Source organism: Camelus ferus, chromosome X (genome assembly GCF_009834535.1).
Source record: "Camelus ferus isolate YT-003-E chromosome X, BCGSAC_Cfer_1.0, whole genome shotgun sequence".
Taxonomy (NCBI): domain Eukaryota; kingdom Metazoa; phylum Chordata; class Mammalia; order Artiodactyla; family Camelidae; genus Camelus; species Camelus ferus.
Window position 1 is genome coordinate 57,626,721 of NC_045732.1, and position 23,276 is coordinate 57,649,996.

The 23,276-nt window shown below is 32.8% G+C and overlaps 2 long non-coding RNA genes across 2 annotated transcripts; one reads left to right on the top strand and one right to left on the bottom strand.

The window, feature by feature from the left end:
* The first annotated feature begins 720 nt into the window (after positions 1 to 720).
* On the top strand, positions 721 to 8,889 carry LOC116662050. Its single transcript, XR_004318028.1, has 3 exons — positions 721 to 732; positions 2,987 to 2,991; positions 8,694 to 8,889. It is a non-coding gene; the product is annotated as an uncharacterized LOC116662050 (long non-coding RNA).
* Positions 3,725 to 23,276, bottom strand: LOC116662051. The gene is made up of 3 exons (XR_004318029.1): positions 23,226 to 23,276; positions 17,317 to 17,321; positions 3,725 to 3,796 (listed from the first exon to the last, which is right to left on the bottom strand). It is a non-coding gene; the product is annotated as an uncharacterized LOC116662051 (long non-coding RNA).

The following is a 23,276-nucleotide window of genomic DNA, read 5'->3' on the forward strand; positions in this document are numbered from 1 at the left end:
AAACAATCTGTGAGCTTGAAGATATGCTAATAGATACTTCCAAAACTAAAATACAAAGATAAAAAAATACCCTCACTTCCTAAAAGGGAACATAGAATATCCAAGAATTGTGTGACAACTACAAAAGGTGTAACATATGCATAAGAAAGGGAAGAAAGATACAGAAGCAATATTTGAAACAAGTTTTGCAAGATTAGTGCAGACATCAAACCACAGAGTAAAGAAGCTCAGAAGACATATCAGAATATATGTCAAAATATCTACACCTAGGCATTATCATAATCAAACTCCAGAAATTCAAAAACAAAGGGGGAAAAAAAAAAAGAAGCCAGAGGTAAAAACCACCTTACCTATAGAGAAACAAGGATAATAATTATATTAAACTTTTCTTTGGGAACTATGCAAAAATGAGAATAGAGTGAACAATTTAAAACATTAAAATGATTTTAAAAAACTTAGAATTTTACATCTAGTAAAGTTATACTCAGTTGTTAAAGAGAAATAAAGCCTTTCTCAAACCAAAAAATGAGGGCATTTGTCACCAGTAGATGTGCTTTTCAAGAAAAGTTAGGGGAATTTCTTCAGACCAAAGGTAAGTGATATAGATTAGAAACATACCTACATAAAGAAAAGACCATGTAAGATGGAATTTGTGAAGATAAGATAAAATCCTATTTGTTTGATTCTTAATTGATCGAAAGGACAACAGGTCAAAATAATAATAACAAAAATGTGTGCAGTGATTATAGTATATAGATAAATAAAATAATAATAGAAAGGATGGAAGAGAAAAATTAGGAATATTTTATTAAAAGGTACTTACACTACCTGTGAAATGGTATAATGTTATTTGAAAGTAAACTTGGATTAGTTGTAAATATACATTGTAAAATCTAGAGTAAATGCTAAAAATGTTTTAAAATATAGTTGATATATATGATACAAAATAATAGACAATAGCATAATATAAAATATTCAGTTAAAATCACAAAGGCAGAAAAACAATAAATGATAGAAACAGAAAAAGGACAATGAATAGAAAACAATGACAAATAAAGTATATATTAATCCAACTTAATCATTAATTCAAAGTCAGCGGTTACTTAAAACCTTAATGGTCTACATACACAAATTAAAAGACAGAGATTGTCAGAGTGGATCAACAAATAAGACCCAACTACTTGTTGTCTACAAATAATCCACTTTAAATATTAAGATGTATTTATATTAAAAGAAAAGGGTTAAAATATATGCTAACATTAATCAATAGAAAGCTGGAATAAGTTTATTAATTTCAGATAAAGCTGACTTCAGAGAAAGAAAAAGTACCCGGAATAGAGAAGGACATTACATAATGATAAAGGAGTCAATTCTCCAAGAAGACATAACAATCCTTAATGTGTATGCACATAACAACCATGTGTCAAAATATGTGAAGCAAAAATTGATAGCAATGCAAGGAGAAATAGCTGACTCCACTATTATAGTTGGAGATTTCATTACCTCTTTATCAGGAATGTACAGATCCAGCAATCAGAAAATCAGTAAAGATATAGTTGAATGGAACAGTGTGATCAATCAACTGGATCTAATTGACATTTAAAAAATACTTTATTCAACAAAGCAGAATAAACCTTTTTCTCAAGCTCACATAGAATATTCATCAAGATAGACCACATTTTGGCCATAAAACACATTGTATCAAATTGAAAAATATAGACATAATTCGAAGACAACGCTCTTCATTAGCCAAGTTACCTTAAAATTCTTGCTTGCAAAACACCACGAAATATTTCCAGTCAGGGAGAACCAGGGTCCATCCTCCCTATTTGGCAGGGTCCGTCTTTCAAAATTTTCATTTGTCCAAGGTTCACCACCAGGACGCCAGTCCTGATCAGCCCTGCAGGTCAATTTTGATTCAAGGACACATTCTCAAGTAATGACTGCTTGTCTGGTTCTACCTTTAACCTCTACCACTCTGCTTTGCCTACCTGATTAGAACCTTATTGCCTTCTCCTGGAAATTCCAGAGGTGGCTAGCCCCTGAGTATGCTAAAACCTTAGACTCTGTTTCTAGCCTTCTAAGCTATTGCCCCATGTTCTGTTTCTGGTGCAGTGTTTCCAACCAGTATGTGCCTGTTCTCATAGGCAGGGCTCAGGCAATACCTCAGTCCACTTTTCTCTCATATTTTTGCAGCCAGGGGCAGGTATCACGTCTTAAAGTTAAGATCCATCATTTATGAGGCAGGTAGATTAATTATCCCCATTTTTTTTTGAAGAAGATACTGAGATCTAAGGTACTTCAGAGGTTTTGCCCAAGATCACATGGCTCCATTTTCTGGGAAAGAAATCAGAATTTAGGAAATGTTGATAATTGTGTCTTTGCATGCCAAATTTTGTCTCTTTTCTATACTGCCAGACTCTCCAAGCTGGCCTCTATAAGCTCAGTTTTACCTCTTTAATCAGGATGACATAAAATGAGAAAAAACAAAAGAATAAAAAGACAAAAGTTTTGAATAATTTCGTATAAATTCAATCTGACATGATAAGGCCAAGTTTATCTTTTCATGATGCCAATTACTTAAAAGGCCTTGATGCCATAGCATCATTAAAGTAATAGCAAAGACAGATTGTAGAACATTGTTGATGAATTGGTAAGTGCTGCTAAATCTTCCCAATGAAATAAAGCATTGGATCAACATTAATTTAAAAATACAGAAGAATTAAAATAATTTACTAAAAATATTTAACACAAAAGATGGAAGTAAGTGAGGGACAAAAAGGACATGAAATATGTAAAAAACAAACAGCAAATCCATCAGTGTAAATCCAACCACATTAATTTCATTAATTACATTAAACATTTAAAAATTCCACTTAAAAGCTGAAGATTGTTAGACTGGATAAAAAAACAAACAAACAAGATCCAACTATGTGTTGCCTGTAAGAGACATACTTTTGTTCCAAAGGTACATATAGATTGATAGCAAAAGTTTGGCAAATATATATCATGCAAGCAGCAACATTTAAAAACTCGATGAGCTCTACTAATGCCAGACAAAACAGACCAAAATTATTTCTAGAGAAAAAAGACATTTTATAATAATAAAAGTGTCACTTCAAGAAAACATAACAATTATAAAAATATGTACACCTAGAAACAAAGCTCCTAAACACATGAAGCAAAAACAAACAGAACTCAAAGAGGAAATCAGAAAATACCTTGAGACAAATGACAATGAAAACACTACAAAGACAGTAACAAAATTATAGGCCAATATCTTTGATGAATATAGATGATGAATATAGATGCAAAAATCCACAATGAAATATTAGCATATCAAATACAACAATACAAAAAAAGGATCATACATCATGATCAAATTGGATTCATTCCAGGATCAAAAGGATAATTAAACATACACAAATCAACTAATGTGATACACTACATTGACAAAAGAAAAGACAAAAACCACATGATAATCTCAATAGATGCAGGAAAAGTACTTGATAAAATTCAACATACATTCATGATAAAAACTCTCACCAAGTGAGCATAGAAGGAGCATATCTCAATATAATAAAAGTCATTTATTATAAACCCACAGCCAACATAGTACTCAATGATGAAAAGCTGAAAGCCTTCTTGCTAAAATCTGGAAAAAATAAGGATGCCCACTCTCACCACTTCTATTCAACACAGTACTAGAATTTCTAGCCATAGCAGAAGAAATAAAAGGTATCCAAATTAGAAGGGAAGAGGTAAAATTGTCACTATTTACATATGACATGATACTCTTTATAGAGAACCCTAAAGACTCCACACAAAAACTATTGCAACTGATGAATGAATTCAGCAAAATAGCAGGATACAAGATTAATATACATAAATCTGCTGCATTCCTTTACACGAACATCAAATGTCAGAAAGAGAATGTAAAATAAAAAAAAGAAATCTACTTAAAATTGCTTCAAAAATTCCTAAAAATAAACTTAACCAAGGAAGTAAAAGAGCTATATGCTGAAAAATGTAGAACATTGGTAAAGAAAATTGAAGCAGTTTCAAAGAAATGGAAAGATATACCATGCTCTTTATTAGAAGAAATTAATATTATTAAAATGGCCATACTACTCAAAGCAGCTTACAGATTTAATGCAATCACCATCAAAATCCAATAACATTTTTTCACAGAACCGGAACAAATAATTATAAAATTTATATGGAACCACAGAAGACCCAGAATTGCCAAAGCAATCCAGATAAAAAAGAATAAAGCTGGAGGCATAAGCCTCCCAAAATTCAGACAATATTACAAAGCTACAGTAAGCAAAACAGCATGGTATTTACACAAAAACAGACAAACGAATGGAACAGAATAGAGAGCCCAGAAATAAACCCACAGACTTATGGTCAATTAATCCACCACAAAGGAGTCAAGAGTATACAATGGAGAAAGGACAGTCTCTTCAGCAAGTTGTGTTGAGAAAACTGGACAGCTGCTTGGAAATCAATAAAATTAGAAAACTCTCTCACAACATATACAAAAATAAACTCAAAATGGTTTAAAGACCTAAATATAAGACATAATACCATAAAACTCCTAGAAGAGAACATATTGCTACATAAATTGTAGCAATATTTTCTTAGGTCAGTTTCCCAAGGGAAAAGAATTAAAAGCAAAAATAAACAAATGGGAACAAATCAAACTTAAAATTTTTGCACAGCAAAGGAAACCATCAAGAAAACAAAAAGAGCCTATGAACTGGGAGAAAATAGTGCAAAAGATGTGACTAACAAGAAGTTAATATCCAAAATATACAAACAACTCATACAAGTCAATATCAAAAAACCAAATAATCCAATCAAAAAATGGACAGAAGAGCTAAATAGATATTTCTCTAAAGAAGATCTACAGATGGCCAAAAGGCACGTGAAAAGATGCCCAACATCACTAAATGCAAATCAAAACCACAATGAGGTATTACCTCACACTGATTAGAATGGCCATCATCTAAAAGTATACAGATAATAAATGTTGGAGAGGGTTTGAAGAAAAGGAAACTCTCATACACTATTGGTGGGAATGTAAATTGGTGCAGTCACTATGGAAAACAGGGTGGAGGTTCCTTTAAAAAACTAAAAATAGAGCTAAAATATAATCCTGCAATTCCACTCCTGGACATATATCTAGAAAAGATGGAAACTCTAATTCAAAAAGATACATGTACCCCAATGTTTATAGCAGCACTGTTTACATTTTCCAAGGCATGGAAACAACACATATGCCCATCAACAGATGATTTGTTTAAGAAGATATGATATATATATATATATATATATATATATATATATATATACACACAATGGACTAATACTTCGCCATAAAATAGAATGAAATATTGCCATTTGCAGCAGCATGGATGGACCTAGAGAACCTAGAGAATATCATACTAAGTGAAGTAAGTCAGAGAGAGAAAGACAAATATGATATCACTTATATGTGGAATCTAAAAAATAAGAGAAATGAATCTTTATATAAAACAGAAACTGACTCACAGACATAGGAAACAAACTTAGGGTTATTAAAGGGGAAAGGGAGGAGGGTGGAATAAATTAGGAGTATGAGATTAACAGATACAACCTACTAGGCATAAAATAGATAAACAACAAGGGTTTACTGTATAACACAAGGAACTATATTCAATATCTTGTAATAATCCTTAGAAGAAAAGAATCTTAAACATATGTATGTATAACTGAATAACTTTGCTATACAACTGAAACTAACACAACGTTTTAAATCAACTTTACTTCAGTTAAAAAATTCTAAAAAAAAAATAGGAAAACTAGGAAAAACCAATAAAATTGTAAATGTGTAAACTCAAGCAATTGAAATAAAAGTAAATTTCAATGGACAGGTTAAATAGTAAACTAGAAACACATGAAAACAATTAATGAAATAAAAACTATACTAGTAAAATCTTACAGAATGAACTTCAGAGGTATAAATAGGATAAAATGTAAATTAAGATTGAAACAAAAAGAGAATGGGAATCTTTAGCATTCTTCTATAGAATTTTTACAGAGTTATAGAAGAGGAAAAATGCTGGAGATTTCCAATTAAAAGTGAGAATTACTGAATTTATCATTAAAAATATCATTATTTGTCAGATAAATTAAAAAAGTCCTACAGTGCAAAGGTATAAAAAAACAAACAAACAAACAACCTAAACAACCATAATAAATTGTAGAACATAATAGATTACAGTACATCCTGAAAGTTTTAAGAAAAAAATAAGTTTATTTACAAAGGAATGACTACAGATAAATCCAATGATGACTCTTCATCAACAATAACACTATGCCAGGACTTAGGGTATGCACATGGTTGTATATAGTTATCAATTTTTGCTTTTCTTGGAAAATCTTTAAAAGCCAAAAAGAAAATGGAAAAAAGAAACAGGAAAACTGTCTTGGGTAAAATTAAAAGACAACTACATTTCCCAGACTTAAAACTGTATTTGAGTATCCCAGATGTGCCTGAGATTAACCAGGAAAGACACTGGAGCAAGTGTAGATTGAAGGTCACAGAGAGATAACGCAAAGGTAAGAGGATTTTGTGACTATACTTATAAGAAGGTTACTACAAAAGTATACTTTCTGACAGGGAGGAACACATCCAGATCCCTAAAGCAGTATTCCTGGTTTGCTACAATAGGTGCAGAAATGAAGATGAAAAGTCTCAATTACAGGTGGCAGTGTCATCTCTGAATCCAGATTACTTCAGAGAAGCTACAGTGATAAGGCTACATAAATATTCACATACTAACTACAATTGCCAAAAACAGGTTATTTTTGTGGCAGAAGACATTAATAAAATTTTTGTGTTGTGTAAACTAACATACAACAATATTTAAGTCATCTCCAGGAACCTCTTGCAAATAGCTGGTTCAGAAAAAAAAAAAAACTAATTCTTTCAATAATTAATAATGAAAGAGAAAATAGCAGTGCATTAAAATGATATTATAAGAAAGAGGGACCACGAGTTTGCCTCTCCTTGCAACTACAACAAAACCACAACTGAGAGCTGAACAGCCATCAAAAAAATAAAAGACTGAAGCCTACCAAAAAGAGCTGCTTCAACTGGAAACATAGAGAGGGAACCACAGCAGGAAGGTAGGAGGGATGTGCTCATGATATAATTGGGCCCCATACTCCCTGGGTGGGCAATCCACAAGCTGAAGAACAATTAAGTCACAGAGGCTCTCCCACAGGAGTGAGAGTTCTGAGCCCTATGTCAAGCTCCCCAGCCCAGGGTTCTGGCAGTGGGAGGAGGACACCCTAGGATATCTGGTTTTGAAGGCTAGTGAGACTTAACCTCAGGAGCCCCACAGGACTGAAAAAGCCAGAGACTTAATTTTCTTGGGAAGTGTGCACAGGATCTCACATGCACTGGGTCCAGGGGGCAGAGAGAGTGATTGCACGGGAATCTGAGCCAGACCTGCCTACTAGTTTTGGAAGTTCTCCTGGGGAAATAGAGGACTGCTGTGGTTCACTCAGGGGACATAAAACCTGGTGGCAGACATTCTGGGAGTGTTCAACTACATGAGCTTTTCTGGAAGCTGACATATTGATTAGATCATTAACACCAAGACCCAGCCCCATTCAACAGCCTGTAGGCCTAAGGGCTGGGAAGCCTGAAGCTAAACAACATACTGGGTGGGAACACAGCCTCACCCATCAGCAGACTTTCTGAGCTGCAAATGCCTCTAAATAGGGCCCTACCCACCAGAGGTCCAGGCCAAGCTTCACCCAGCAGTGGTCAGATACCTACTCTTCCAACCAGGAAACCTACACAAGCATCTAGTCCAGCCTCACCCACCAGAAGGCAGATACCAGGAAAAGAAAATAACAGTCCCAAAGCCTGTGGAAGGAACCCACAAACACAGGACAGACTACACTGGGATCAGCTTGACCCTGGCCCTTGGGTGACAAGAGAGGAGTGTACTGCTGGGATGCACAGGACATCTCCCACAGAAGGCCACCTCTCCAAGGTCAAGAAACGTAACTAACCTACCTAAAAGGACAGACAAGATGAAGCAGTAGAAGAATATCTTCCAGGACAAGGCACAAGATAAAATCCAAGAAGAAATAAGTGATGAGGAGACAGGCAGTTCATCCAAGAGAGTTCAGAATGATGATGGTGAAGATGTTTAGAGAACTCAAGAGAAGCATAGATACACAGAGCAAAGTACTTAGCAAAGAGCTGGAAAATATAAAGAATACCCAGAGTTGAAGAATAAAATTATTGAAATGAATAATACACTAGAAGGAAACAAGAATACACCAAATGAGGCAGAAGAATGGATTAGTGAGCTAGAAGACAGGTTAGTGGAAATCACTACTGCAGAACAGAAAAAAGAATGAAAAGAAATGAGGATAGTTTAAGAGAACTCTGGGACAATATGAAGCACACTAATATTCACATTATAGGGATCCCATAAAGCGAAGAAAGAGAGAAAGGATCTGAGAAAATTTTTGAAGAAATACTAACCAAAAACTTCCCCAACTTGGGAAAGGAAACAGTCAGCCAAGTCCAGGAAGCTCAGAGAGTCCCACACAGGATCAACCCAAAGAGGAATACACCAAGGCACATAGTCAACAAACTGACCAAAAAAATTAAGGATAAGGAGAGAATATTAAAATCAGCAAGGCAAAAGCAACAAATAACATACAAGGGAACTCCCAAAAGGTTATCAGCTGATTTTTAAGCAGAAACCCTTCAGGTCAGAAGAGAGTGGCACCATATACTTAAAGTGATGAAAGGGAAAAACTTACAACCAAGAATACTCTATCCAGCAAGGCCCTCATTCAGATTTGAAGGAGAAATCAAAAGCTTCACAGGTAAACAAAAGCTAAAAGAATTCAGCACCTCCAAACCAGCTTTATAACAAATGTTAAAGGAACTTTTCTAGTCATCAGAGCGCAAGAAAATAGAACAAAAAGAAGTAAGAGAAAAAAAAATCTACAAAAAACCCCTCAAAACAATTAACAAAATGGCAGTAAGAACACACCTATCAATAATTACCTTAAATGTAAATGGATTAAACCCTCCAACCAAAAGACAGACTGGCTGAATGGATACAAAAACAAGACCCATATATATGCTGCCTACAAGAGACCCACTTCAGAGCTAGAGACACATGCAGGTTGAAAGTAAGGGGATGGAAAAAGATATTTCATGCAATCAGAGACCAAAAGAAAGCTGGAGCAGCAATACTTAAATAAAATAGGTTTTAAAATAAAGACTGTTACAAGAGACAAAGAAGGGCACTACATAATGCTTAAGGGATCAATCCAAGAAGAGGGTATAACAATTGTACATATATATGCACTCAACATAGGAGCACCTCAATATATAAGTCAATTGTTAACAGACAGAAACGTGTAGAAATTGACAATAACACAATAATAGTGGGCGACCTTCACACCCTACTTACATCAATGGACAGATCATCCAGACAAAAAAAATCAATAAGGAAATACAGGCCCTAAATAACACATTAGACCAGAAGGACATAATTGATATCTATAGAGCATCAAATCCAAAAACAACAGAATACACATTCTTCTCAGGTGTACACGGAACATTCTCCAAACTGACCACATGCTGACCCACAAAGCTAGCCTCAGCAAATTTAAGAAAATTAAAATTGTACCAGGCATCTTTTCAGTCCACAATGCTATAAGGTTAGAAATCAATTATAAGATAAAAACTGCAAAAACTCAAACACATGGAAGTGAAACAATACGCTACTAAACAACCAATGTATCACAGAAGAAATCAAAAAATACTTTGAGACAAATGAAAATGAAAACACAACAATCCAAAACCTCTGGAATGCAGCAAAAGCAATTCTCAGAGGTAAGTTTATAGTGATCAAGCCTACTTCAGGAAACAAGAAAAATCTCAAGTAAACAACCTAACCTTACACCTAAAGCAGCTGGAGAAAGAAGAACAAATAAACCCTAAAGTTAGTAGAAGAAAAGAAATCATAAAGATTAGAGCAGAAATAAATGAAATAGAGACTGAAAAAACAATAGAAAAAATCAATGAAATGAAAAGCTGGTTCTTTGAAAAGATAAACAACATTGATAAGCCTTTAGTCAGACTCATCAAGAAAAAAAGGGAGAGGGTCCAAATTAATAAAATCAAAAATGAAAAAGGAGAAGTTACAACTGACACCAAAGAAACACAAGGGATGATAAGAGGATACTATGAGCAATAGTATGCCAACAAAAAGGACAATGCAGAAGAAATGAACAATTTCTTAGAAAGGTACAATTTGCCAAGATTAAACCAGGAAGAAATAGACAGTATGAATAGACCAATTACCAGTACTGAAATTGAATCAGTAGTTAAAAACCTCCTAACAAACAAAAGTCCAGGACCAGAAAGCTTCACAGGTGAATTCTACCAAACATTTAGAGAAGAGTTAACAACATATCCTTCTGAAACTATTCCTAAAAATTGCAGAGGAAAGAAGACTTCCAAACTCATTCTATGAGGCCATCATCACCCTGATGCCAAAACCAGACAAAGATATCACAAAAAAAGAAAATTATAGGCCAATATCACTTATGAATATAGATACAAAAATCCTCAACAAAATACTAGCAAATCAACTCCAACAATACATTAAAAGGATCATACACCATGATCAAGTGGGATTTCTCCCAGGGATGCAAGGATTTTCCAATATATGTAAATCAATCAATGTGATACACCACATTAACAAATTGAAGAATAAAAACCATATGATAATCTCAGTAGATGCAGAGAAAGCTTTTGATAAATTTCAACATCCATTCATGATCAAAACTCTCCAGAAAGTGAGCATAGATGGAACATGCCTCAACATAATAAAGGCCGTATATGACAAACCCACAGCTGACATCATACTTAATGGGGAAAAGCTGAAAACATTTCCTCTAAGATCAGGAACATGACAAGGATGCCCACTATTACCACTTGTATTCAACATAGTTTTGGAATTCTTAGCCATAGCAATCAGAGAAGAAAAAGAAATAAAAAGAATCCAAATTGGAAATGAAGAAGTAAAACTGTCAGTGTTTGCAGATGACATGGTACTGTACACAGAAAACCCTAAAGAAGTGACCAGAAAACTGCTAGAACTCATCAATGAATTTGGTAAAGTAGCAGGATAGAAAATTAATATACAGAAATCAGTTGCATTTCTGTACACTAAAAACAAAATAGCAGAAAGGGAAATTAAGAAAATGATACCATTTATCTTCATGCCAAAAAGAATAAAATACCTGGGAATGAACCTACCCAAGAAGGCAAAAGACCTGTATGCTGAAAACTGTAAGACACTGATGAAGGAAATTGAAGGCGACATAAACAAATGAAAGGATACACTGTATTCTTGGATTGGAAGAATGAATATTGTTAAAATGACCATACTACCCAAGGCAATTTATAGATTCAGCACAGTCGCTATGAAATTACCAATGACATTCTTCACAGAGCTGGAATAAAAAATGTTAAAATTTGTATGGAAACACCAAAGACCCCAAATAGCCAAAACAATCTTGAAAAAGAAGAACAGAGTTGGGGGAATCATGCTCCCTGACTTCGGACTATACTACAAAGCTACAGTAATCAAAACAGTATGTTACTGGCACAAGAACAGACACACAGATCAATCAAACAGAATAGAAAGTCCAGAAATAAACCTACACACTTATGGTCAATTAATTTACCACAAAGGAAGCAAGAATATACAATGGAGATAAGACAGTCTCTTCAACAAGTGGTGCTGGCAAAACTGGACAGCTACCTGTAAAAGACTGAAATTAGAACATTCTCTAACACCATGTACAAAAATAAACTCAAAATGGATTAAAGACCTAAATGTAAGACCAGATACTACAAAACTCCTAGTGGAAAACATAGGCAGAACATTCACTAACATAAATCATAGCAATATATTTTTTGAACCAGCTCCTGGAGTAATGGAAATAAAAGCAAAAATAAACAAATGGGATCTAATTAAACATAAAAGCTTTTGCACAGCTAAGGATACCATCAACAAAAAGAAAAGACAACTTACAGAATGGGAGAAAATATTTGCAAATAATGTGACTGACAAGGGACTAATTTCCAAAATATACAAACAGCTCATACACCTTAATGTCAAAGAAACAAGCAACCCAATCCAAAAATGGGCAGAAGACTTAAACAAGCAATTATCCAATGAAGATGTACAAATGGCCAATAGGCACATGAAAAAGTGCTCAGCATCGCTAATTGTCAGAGAAATTCAGATCAAAACTACAATGAGGTATCACCTCACACCAGCCAGAATGGCCATTGTTGAAAGTTGAAAAGTCTGCAAATGATACATGCTGGAGAGGGTGTGGAGAAAAGGGAACCCTCCTACACTGTTGGTGGGAGTGTAGATTGGTAGAGCCAATATGGAGGACAGTATGGGGGTTTCTTAAAAAACTAAAAATAGACTTACCATATGATTCAGCAATCCCACTCCTGGGCATATATCCAGAGAAAAGTAAAATTCAAAAAGACACATGCACCCCAATGTTCATAGCAGCACTATTTACAATAGCCAAGATACGGAAACAATACAAATGTCCATCAACAGATGACTGGATAAAGAAGATGTGGTATATATATACAATGGAACACTATTCAGCCATAAAAAGGAATAAAATAATGCCAGTTGCAGCAACATGGATGGACCTGAATATTGTCATTCTAAATGAAGTGGGCCAAAAAGAGAAAGAAAAATTCCATATGATATCACTTGTATGTGGAATCTGAAAAATAACAACAACAATAATAATAAGGACACAAATGCACTACTTTTTATTTATAACTTACATGATTGATTTCTTGAGTATGTGTAAGCAAATTTGTCCTTTATGATTAGATTACCCCATTTTGCTGATTCTTATTTTGTGGTTGGCTTTATTCCTTTGATAACTATGTAAGTTTAAAAAGCTAAAGCTCTAATCTGTTCTTAGAAACAATGATCAGTACATATATGTAAACTAAAAAATGTGCAGAATATTGTATATATGTATTTACATGCAATATAATATATATGTGCAGTCAAACTGTAATTATTCTACCTAATAAAACTGAAAAAGGAAAAAATGATATAAGAAAAATGCAAAATAATGAGCAGGATCAGAAAAAAAGGTCGCTATTGGGTTAGTAAAAAAATCTAAGTATTAATTCTAGCATAAATAATTGAAAAGGATGCAATAGCTCTTAAAAGAAATAGTGCAAAACGAAATGCAAAAACCCAGGGAAGACAAGATTAAACACCAAAAGAAGATTGAAACTTAGCTGACAGAACTCAGAACAAAGGTAGAAGAGAAAACAAAACAAAGAATTCACACATGAATATAGATAAATTTGAAAATACAGATAAGAAGTGGTACTCCAGAAAATGAAAAAGAAGAAAAGCAAGATCCTTTTACATGCATAATAATTAACCCTACTGTGAGATAATTAAAAAATATATATGTATATATATTAGTCTCTGCCTCCAGTTCCTGGTCGAGAACTCTTAAAACTCTTGTAATTCCCTAAGTATTAAGAACACTAGCATTGCGTCTTGATCTAAAATTTGGTCTTGACCTCATCCCTGACGCAAGTCTCCTAACACCTTTGTAAATTCCTCAGTAATAAGAGGACTAAGAGCAACTTTTGTTCTAATGAGGGGATTCTGTGTGGGCTCCTGGATGGAAGCTGGTCACCAGAAAGACCAAGACATTAATTAGAAGTTTGGAATTTTCAACCTTACCCGTTATCCTCCAGATTGGAGAGAGTGGCTTGAAATGGAGTTAATAATTGATCATGTCTAAGTGAGGAAGCATCCATACAAATCCCAGTAGCATAGGGATTTGGAAAGCTTCCAGGTTGGTGAACACACATATACTGGGAGGTGATGCACCCCAGCTCCATGGGGACAGAAGCTTCTATACTCAGGACCCTCTCAGACCTGGCCTTACATAACTTTTGATTTGACAATTCATCTATTTTTTTATCATATGTTTTAATAAACTGGTAAACATAAGTAATCAAACCCAAGGAGGGGGTTTTTGAAACCTCCAATCTACTGCCAGCTGGTTAGTAGCACAGTTGACAACCTGGGTTTGAGACTGGTATCTGAAGTGAGGGACAGTCTTATGGGACTGAACCCTTAAACTGTGGAATCTGATGCTATTTCTAGGAGATAGTGTGTCAGAATTGTAGGATACCTAGCTGGTGCCACAGAAAATTGTTTGATGGGGAAAAATCCTCCATACATGGTGACCAGAAGCATCAGAAGTAAGGTGTTTGAGTGTGGTGATAGTGGAGAAGTAAAGGAGACATACAGGAGGGAAAAATTAGAGTGTTTCTTGTATTCATCCCCTAAAAAGAAAACTGAGATAATGAGATAGGAAAAATGTTTAAATATAATTCCAGAGATCTATCCAGACAAAAAGAAGCATTGCATTCACATAAGGCTTTGCACACTCTGTGTCAGAACAAAATGACCCTAAGCAGCCAATAATGGCATATGTTCTACAAAAACGACTGTAATTCAAAATTTAAAAAAAGAAAAAACATAAACCTTTGGGAAGCCATACAAATTATCATGACACTTATAAAAAAGGCAACATCTGGGAGAGCTTCTATGGACAAATTTGTCCATAGGAGCATTCAAACACCAAATGATAGAACAACAAACTCTTAACAGTCCTCAAGGAGAAAGATTGCATAGAGTGTCGGTCACTGTTTAAACCTGAATCTCCATATTCATACCCCCCAAAACCATACAGATCAATAGAGGGAGTAAATAAAAGCACATATAACCAAGCCCTTGAGAATAACTGATATATCAAACTACCTTTTAACCAATTCACTTGTAGAACTCTTACCTATACAGATAAATAGAGAACAGAGATGAAATTACCCCAGCAAGAGCAGGTCTTAGGTTGAATGCAAAGATACTGAAAAAATATATATTAGAACTGACAGATCAGAGCATGGGCTACAAACAAATCTAAAGAAAGTGATTTACAGTACTCAGAAAGCAAGAAGGCAGTTCCAAGAAAGCACCATTTCTTTTAGACAAAAAGGTAATTTCTGTTTGAAATCTGGCAATGAAAGAAAACAAAGAAGCAAGAAAGCTATTGTAAAGGTTCTACAAAAACAAAGGGCATCGGAAAATCAGAAAAGACACTAAATTCTCGCCATCCAAAAAAAAAAATAAATGATCAATCTTGATTAAATAAACTGTACTTCTCTGTATGGTCGTTCAAATACCAAAGAAACATACTTAACCACTCCAAATCCTCACTCGTGTCATACAACTTTTGGTGCTAATTCAGCTTTTAAAAAAGTCTATATCCTAAGAAAGCTCCTAAAAGAAGAAAAAAGAATATCAAAATTAAATATTTTAGCTGGTGAAAACCCCCAAATAAACATAAAGTGAAGAAAATTAAAATGCAACACCCCAACACAAATTAAATGCCCTTGAACAAATATTTGCAGATATAAAATTTCTTGAATCGGAAATGCATAATACTTCAAGGAAAAATAAATGTCACCCAGGGATTTTTACAGCCTCACAAAGAACCACAAAGCACCAAAGCATATAAAAATATTATAGAAAGTGGAAACTGATTAGGAAAAGAAGATAGAAAATAGGATGAGTATACTGATTGCCTAGTGTGTATTAGCTGAGAGTAATAGGATATTATTTACAAAATATAGAAGTGTAAACATATTGACAGTACTGATGTAAACAGTAAGAAAAATGTTAAATAAAACTAGATTTTGGAAGAGGTGAAAAGGAGAGAGGAGAAAAAGTCTATATGATATTATTTTTATCATTTATCAATAGGACAACAATTACCAAATTTTTGGTGTCAAGACACTTCCACACTATTAAAATATGAAGAAACACATATAGCTTTTATGTATGTAGGTTATATCTATCAATGGCTATTATATTAAAACTGAAAACCGAGAAATCATTGTTATTAATTTGCCTAAGGCTCCCACAATATACCCATAACATATTAACATAAACAGCATATATTTCTGAAAGATACATTTTCCAAAAGAGAAAAGCGATCAATGAGGAGAGATATCATTCTACATTTTGCAAATCCCTAAATAAGTGACTTACTAGAAGACAGTTGGATTCTCATATCTGCTTCAGTATCCCATCTGTTGCTTCATCACACATTTTGTAGGCTTTAGAAAACTCCATTCAACATGCATGAGAGAATAAGAGTCAAAAGATAAATAATATATTAGAGTTTTTATAAAATAGATTTGACACAATAAACTCTTCAGAAGTGTCTTGGGACTTCTTAGAGTTTTTTCAAAAATATTTTTAATAAGTATAGTTGACTTACAATATTATATTATTGTCAGTTGTACAACATAGTGATTCAGTATTTTTACAGATTACACTCCATTAGAAGTTATTACAAGATAATAGCTATAATTCCCTGTGCTATAAAATATATCCTTGTTACTTATCTATTTTATACATGGCAGCTTTTATCTCTTAATTTCATACTCCTAACTTGCCTCTCAGCCTTTCCCTGTCTTCTCTGGTAACCACTAGTTTTCTTTCTATATCTGTGAGTCTGTTTCTGTTTCACTATATACATTTGTTTGTATTATTTTAAAGATTCCACATATAAGTGATATTATGCACTATTTGTCTATCTCTGTCTGGTTTATTTCACTAAGCATAATACTCCCTAGGTTCATCCATGTTGCTGCAAATGGCAGAATTTCATCATTATTGGGACTTCATCAGGAATCCCAAGAACCTAATTTGAGAATACAAATATAGGAAATTAACAGTACTTGTCAAAAATAAAGACTGATAATATAATATAAAGCTATCAGCATGAAGGTAATTTCAAAAATTACACAAAAATCTTTCTAATATAAGTACATAAAAGAAACATAAACCAAACAGATCATAGAGCAAAAAACTTTAAAAAATGTAATATCAGTTGTAAATTAAAACAAAATTAAGATCTAACATTTTTGTCATATCTGTTGCTAAATTCATTAAACAAGGAGGTTATTAGACTGAGATGGATCTAATGCCATTACAATCCATATAAGCAAACCAAAATCTAACCCTGTAAATGCCTTAAGTTTCTGAAATCAAAACCTGAGGACGACAAATCACAAACAAGCAGGCTTTAAGCTATAGCCAATCAATAATTTATTTACTTTGCTTCCACCTTATCTATATGAAAGTCTGTCCCCAGCTCCTGTTAGTGGAGCTCTCCTAACTACTTCTGGTTTGGGGTTGCTTGATTACAATAGATTCTTGCTCAAATAACACTTAAAAATTTTAATATGCCTCAGTTTATTTTTAACACTGTGGAAATAAATGAGGTTCATTCAACAATTGAGAGACAAAAATAATATTGGAACACAATTCAAATTTATAATATATACAGGTCACTTCTAAAGCAATTTGATGTAGAACAATTGAAAATTGAAGTGTGAGAAAAGTTGTACTAACCAAATGCAAAACAAAATAAAATGTAGGGTCACAAATTAATAGAAGATAAGGTATAATTAATGCCAAAATCATTAAAAATCATCTGAAGTACAATTTTTATTGCTTAAAATGTAATTCAAAATGAAGATAAAACATTATGTGTAGCTATCCATCAAACAACATAGTTTCAACATTTATAAAGCAAATCCTGCAGGATATGCAAGGAGAAATAGAGAAAAACACACAAATACTAATATGCTATTATTCCAATTCTCTGAGTCCCTAACAGATCAAATATGAAAAATGAAGTATAGTTACAGGAAATTGAAATAATATAATTGCAAAGTTTATGCTGTCATATATTTCTCTCTCTGTATCCTGAAAATAGACAATATGTATTTTTATCAAGTGCCCACGGAATTTTCATATTGACCAAATATAGGGACTTAAATAATATTAACACAAAATTCTGAGTAAAACACTGGCAACATAACAATATATTAAAAAATTATACAACATTGCCAATAAAGTATACTCCTGAAATGCAAAAATGAACATTGGGAAATATATTAATATTACTTATTATGTGTTAATAGAGTTATTAATTCTGTAGTGAGGTCTTTGCAAGCCATTCTTATTTTAATCATACCCTAAATAAAATAGGAAAAATGAATGTTTCGTTAACACAAAAATATATGCCTTGTGCTTATAGAGAATATCAGATTTATTCAAATTTAAGTTAGAAACAAGACAAGTGTGCCCACCACTACTTGAATTATTTATCATTGTCTTTAATTAGTAGTCAACATGTTAAACAAGAAATCAATTATAGATTTAAAAAAATAAAATTTTGAGGGAGAATAGATCCATTGCTATTTACAGGTAATATGACTTTATAACTGGTACACTCAAGAAAAATAACAAATAGACTACTAGAATCAATGTAAGAGGTTAGCAGGATAATGGAGTATAAAATTAACATGTAGAGTCAATAGCTTTTATATATAACACTAGCATTAATTTAGAAAATACAATGTAAGTAAATACCTTATTTGCAATAGCAATAAAGATAAAATGCCTAGGAATAAAAATAAGAAGAAATATGCAACTCTATATGAAGAATACTTTAAAAAATTCTGAGTGATCTAAAATAGACTTGAAAAAAATGGAAAGACATTTCATATTCTTAGAAAGATTCAACCTCATAAAGATATAAAATCTGTATAAATTAATACATTTATGCACTATAAATAAATGCAATGATATGGTTTTGATGTTATAGTTGAAGATCTAGACATAGAGACATTAAAATCTTTGTGGGAAAAATAAATAAGAATCACCAAGAAAACTCATAAGAAAAATAGATGGAACAAACTCTAACCAAAATTAAAGTAAAATTTTAATAATTAAAATATGCAACAGTGGGAGATGAATAGAAGAAACAATAAAATGTAATATAATGCTCAGAAATTGCCATAAATCACATGGAAATTGAATATGACTCAATTTCTTCAGAACTGCTATGACAGAATTTGTTACTTCTCTCAAGACTTTATATAGCCATGCAGAGACTAAATCCATTGACTGTCTAATACAATAGCTTTAGACAGTGCACAGCCTTTTCCTAGAATCTTTAGAAGTATACTCAAGTGGATTGTGTTTTAACTACATGTTTCATAGTTGGGTTCCTCATAGTAAGTTAAGCAAGAAGAGCATATAGATTTCACTTTTTTTGTCATGCTATGCCTTGCACAATAAAGAATGTCCTCTACTGGCACATTGATGTTGGTTTTAGAAAACAGCTTTTAAAGTGCAGCACTTTAGAAAAAGGCTATGCAGCTATTTAGAGACTGCATTCTAGGTGAATAAGGAGCTTGGCATGGACATTTCTGTTCAGGAGAGAATTAAACAATTATGAAAAGGTGACTCTGATGAAAAGCCAGTCAGAAAGTCTTATCAGATAAAGCATGAAGAAATGCTCAAAATACTTGCCTTGACATTTATTGCATACTTTTATGGACATACACACTAGCTGTAAAATATCAGCTGAAATATGCAAATAAAAGTCTCCAGCTTCAGGTCCATCATGTAAGGAGCTTGGAAATCATCATTCCCATCCTAAAAACAACAACAACAACAATAACAACAAAAAACCAAGCAAACTAAAAATTAACCACCCTTCTTATATCCACAAAAGAATGGCAGTCAGAGGGCAAATTGATGCCATAAATATTGGAGAGACAGACAAGCAGATACAGAGAATCACATCTTACCAGAACAGAAGACTAAAAAGCAGAAAACACCATTGGAGTCAGTGCTGGGATAGCAGTACTTCAATAATAAACAAGTTACTGAAGACTCAGTGTAGACAAGCTTGAGAATTAAAAACTCCAGGAGAAACAGTTACTGCAGTTACTTTTATTCAGTACATTATGTCTAGATTCCAACAAAATATTCACAAGGCATACTAAAGGGAAGAAACACAGTATGAAGGGAAAGAGTAAGCATGAGAACTGGACTCAGATGTGTCATCTTTGCTGGCATTAGACCAGCAATTTAATATGATAAAGACTCTGTTGGAAAAGGTGACAGCATATAATAATAGATATGTGAGGTAAGCAGGTAAATGGAAACTCTAAGAATTAATCAAAAGTAAATGCTTGAAATCAAAAGCACTGTAACAATAACCAAAGGATTATATTGGCAAAATAGACACATGTGAGTAGAGTAGAATAAATGATCTAGAAGTAAATCCACACATTTATGATCAACTGATCTTTGGCAAAGATTTCAAGAAATTATTATGGGGAAAGGATAGTGTATTCAATAAAAGACTTTCAGAAAACTGGATTCCACATGAATGAACTTGGACATTTATCTCACACCACATTAAAAAGTCAACTCAAAATAGATTAGTTTCAAGCATAAGATCTGAAACCATAGAACTACCAGAAGAAAATGTAGGAAAATAGCTTCTTGACATTGGTTTTGCCAATAACTTTTTCTTTTGAAATGACAATAATAGCACAGGTAACAAAAGTAAAAAAGTGACTACTATTAACAATACTGTATTGTATGCTTAAATTTTGCTAAGAGGGTAGATCTTAAGTGCTTTCACCATGAAAACAATGAAGAAATGGGGAAAAAAGAAGGGAAATGGTAACTATGTGAAATGATGGATATGTTAATTTGCTTGATTGTGATGACTATTTCACAATTCATACATATATAGAATCATCAACTTTTATACATTAAATATATAATGATTTTTATTAATTATACCTCAATAAATCTGGGGAGAAAAATAAAAAAATAGACAAGTGTAATTGTATGAAATCAACAAAATTCTTCTCAGTAAAGGTAACCATCAATGGAGTGAAAAGGCAACATATGGAATGGGAGAAAATATTTACAAATCATGTATGTGATAAGGGATTAACATTCTAAATATATATGAAACTCATAGAACTCAATAGCAAATAAATAAATAAATAAATAAATAAATAAATAAATAAATAAATAAATAAATAAATAGCAAAGGACCTGAATAGATATTTTTTAAAAGAAGACATACAAATGGCCAGCAGACATGAAAAGTTGCTCAGTATCACTAATCATTAGAGAAATGAAAATAAAAGCAGCAATGAAATATCATCTCACACCTGTTAGAATGGTTATTATCAAAAAGACAAAAGATAACGAGTACTAGTGAGACTGGAGAAATATGAAACCCTTGTACACTGTCAATTGGAATATAAATTGTTACAGTCATTATGGAAAACAGCATGAGATTTCCTAAAAAAAATTAAAACTAGAACTATTTTATGATCCAGCAATGCCACTTCTGAGTATAGATCCAAAGTAAATAAAATCAGGATCTCCAAAACATATCTGCACTCCCATGTTAATTGTGGCATTATTTACAATAGCGAGTATATGAGAACAACCCAAATTCCTGTTGATGGATGAAGAAAATGTAGCATATATATTATATATGTATATGTTTTATGTATAATATATATATGCACAATGGGATATTTTTCAGCCTTAAAAAAGAGAGGAATTCTGCATTTGTGACAACATAGATGAACCCTGAGGATGTTGTGCTTGATGAAATAAGCCAGACATAGAAAACAAATACTGCATGATCTTACTTATATGTGAAGTCTAAAATAGTCAAAGTCATAGAATCATAAAGTTTAAGTGTGGTTCCTAGGGACTGAGGAGTCAGTGTAACTGGAGAGATAATTGTCAAAATGTATGAAGAATCAGTTATACAAGGTAAAGTTCTCAAGATCTAATGAACAGCATGTTAACTATAGTTAACAATACTGAATTGCATATTTGAAATTTCATAGCAATTTAGACTTTAAGTGTCTTCACTACAAAAAGAAAAATAATACAGTAACTATGTGAATCAATGTATATGTTAATTAGCTTGATATTGATGATATTTCTCAATATATACATATGTCAGAACATCAATTTGTATACTTTATAAATAATTTTTATTGTCAAATAATTTTTGCCAGTCAATTATACCTCAGTAAAGCTGAAAAAAACACATTATAACAGAAATGAAAAATGTCTTTGATAGGCTTATTAATAGGTTGAACACAGCTGAGAAACAAAGTAGTAACTTTCACAAAATATCAATAGAAGCATTCAAAATTGAAGTACAAAGAGGAAAAAAGAATGAAAAAATGAAAAATAATACCTTAGAACCATGGGACAATTACAAAAGTATAACATATATGTAATGAGAAAACCAGGAAGAAAAAGTGAAAAAATTTTGCAGTAGTAAATGTAGATACATTTAAAAAAATTAATGACAGACACCAAACACAGATCCGGAAAGTTCAGAAGACACTAAGAAGAATATATGTCAAAATATATACACATAGGCATGTCATATTCAAACTGCAGAAAAAGAAAACAAAAAAATCCTTGAAAAAAGCCAGAGGAAAAGAACACTTCACCTATAGAGGTACAAGGATAAGAATTAAATCAGACTTTTTTTTTTCCAAAACCGTGCAAGCAAGAAGAGAGAAAGTAAAATATTTGAAGTGTTGAAATTAAAAAAATAATCCATCTACAATACTGTATACATTGAAATGATCCTTCAAAAATGAATAAAAAATAAAGATGTAGACAAATTGAAAGTAAGGAAATTTGTTCCCAATAGACTAGCCTTGCAAGAAACGTTGAAAGATTGTCTTTAGACAGAAAGGAAAGTACATAGATCAGAAAATCAGATCTATATAAAGAAAGAAAGCATTAGAGAAAGAATAAATGAAGGTAAAGTAAAAACTATTATTTTTCTTCTTAATTAATCTAACAGATATAATTTGTTCAAAATCATAATATCAACAATGTATTTGGTGATTAGAAGTTATGGATAATTGAAATGAAGGACAGCGATGTTAGAAGGGATAAGAAGGAGTTGGGATTACAAGTATTTGCACTACTAGTTATAGTGTTACTTCAGAGTGAGCTGGAATAATCACAAATGTATATTAAACACTCTAGGGCAACTTCTAAGAAAGATCTAAAACGTATAATTGATGTCTGAGAAAGGTTAGAAAATGGAATCATAAAATGCTCATAAAATCGTTATTATATGCAGATGACATGATACTATACATAAAAAACCCTAAAGCGTCCACACAAAAACTACTAGAGCTGATAAAAGAA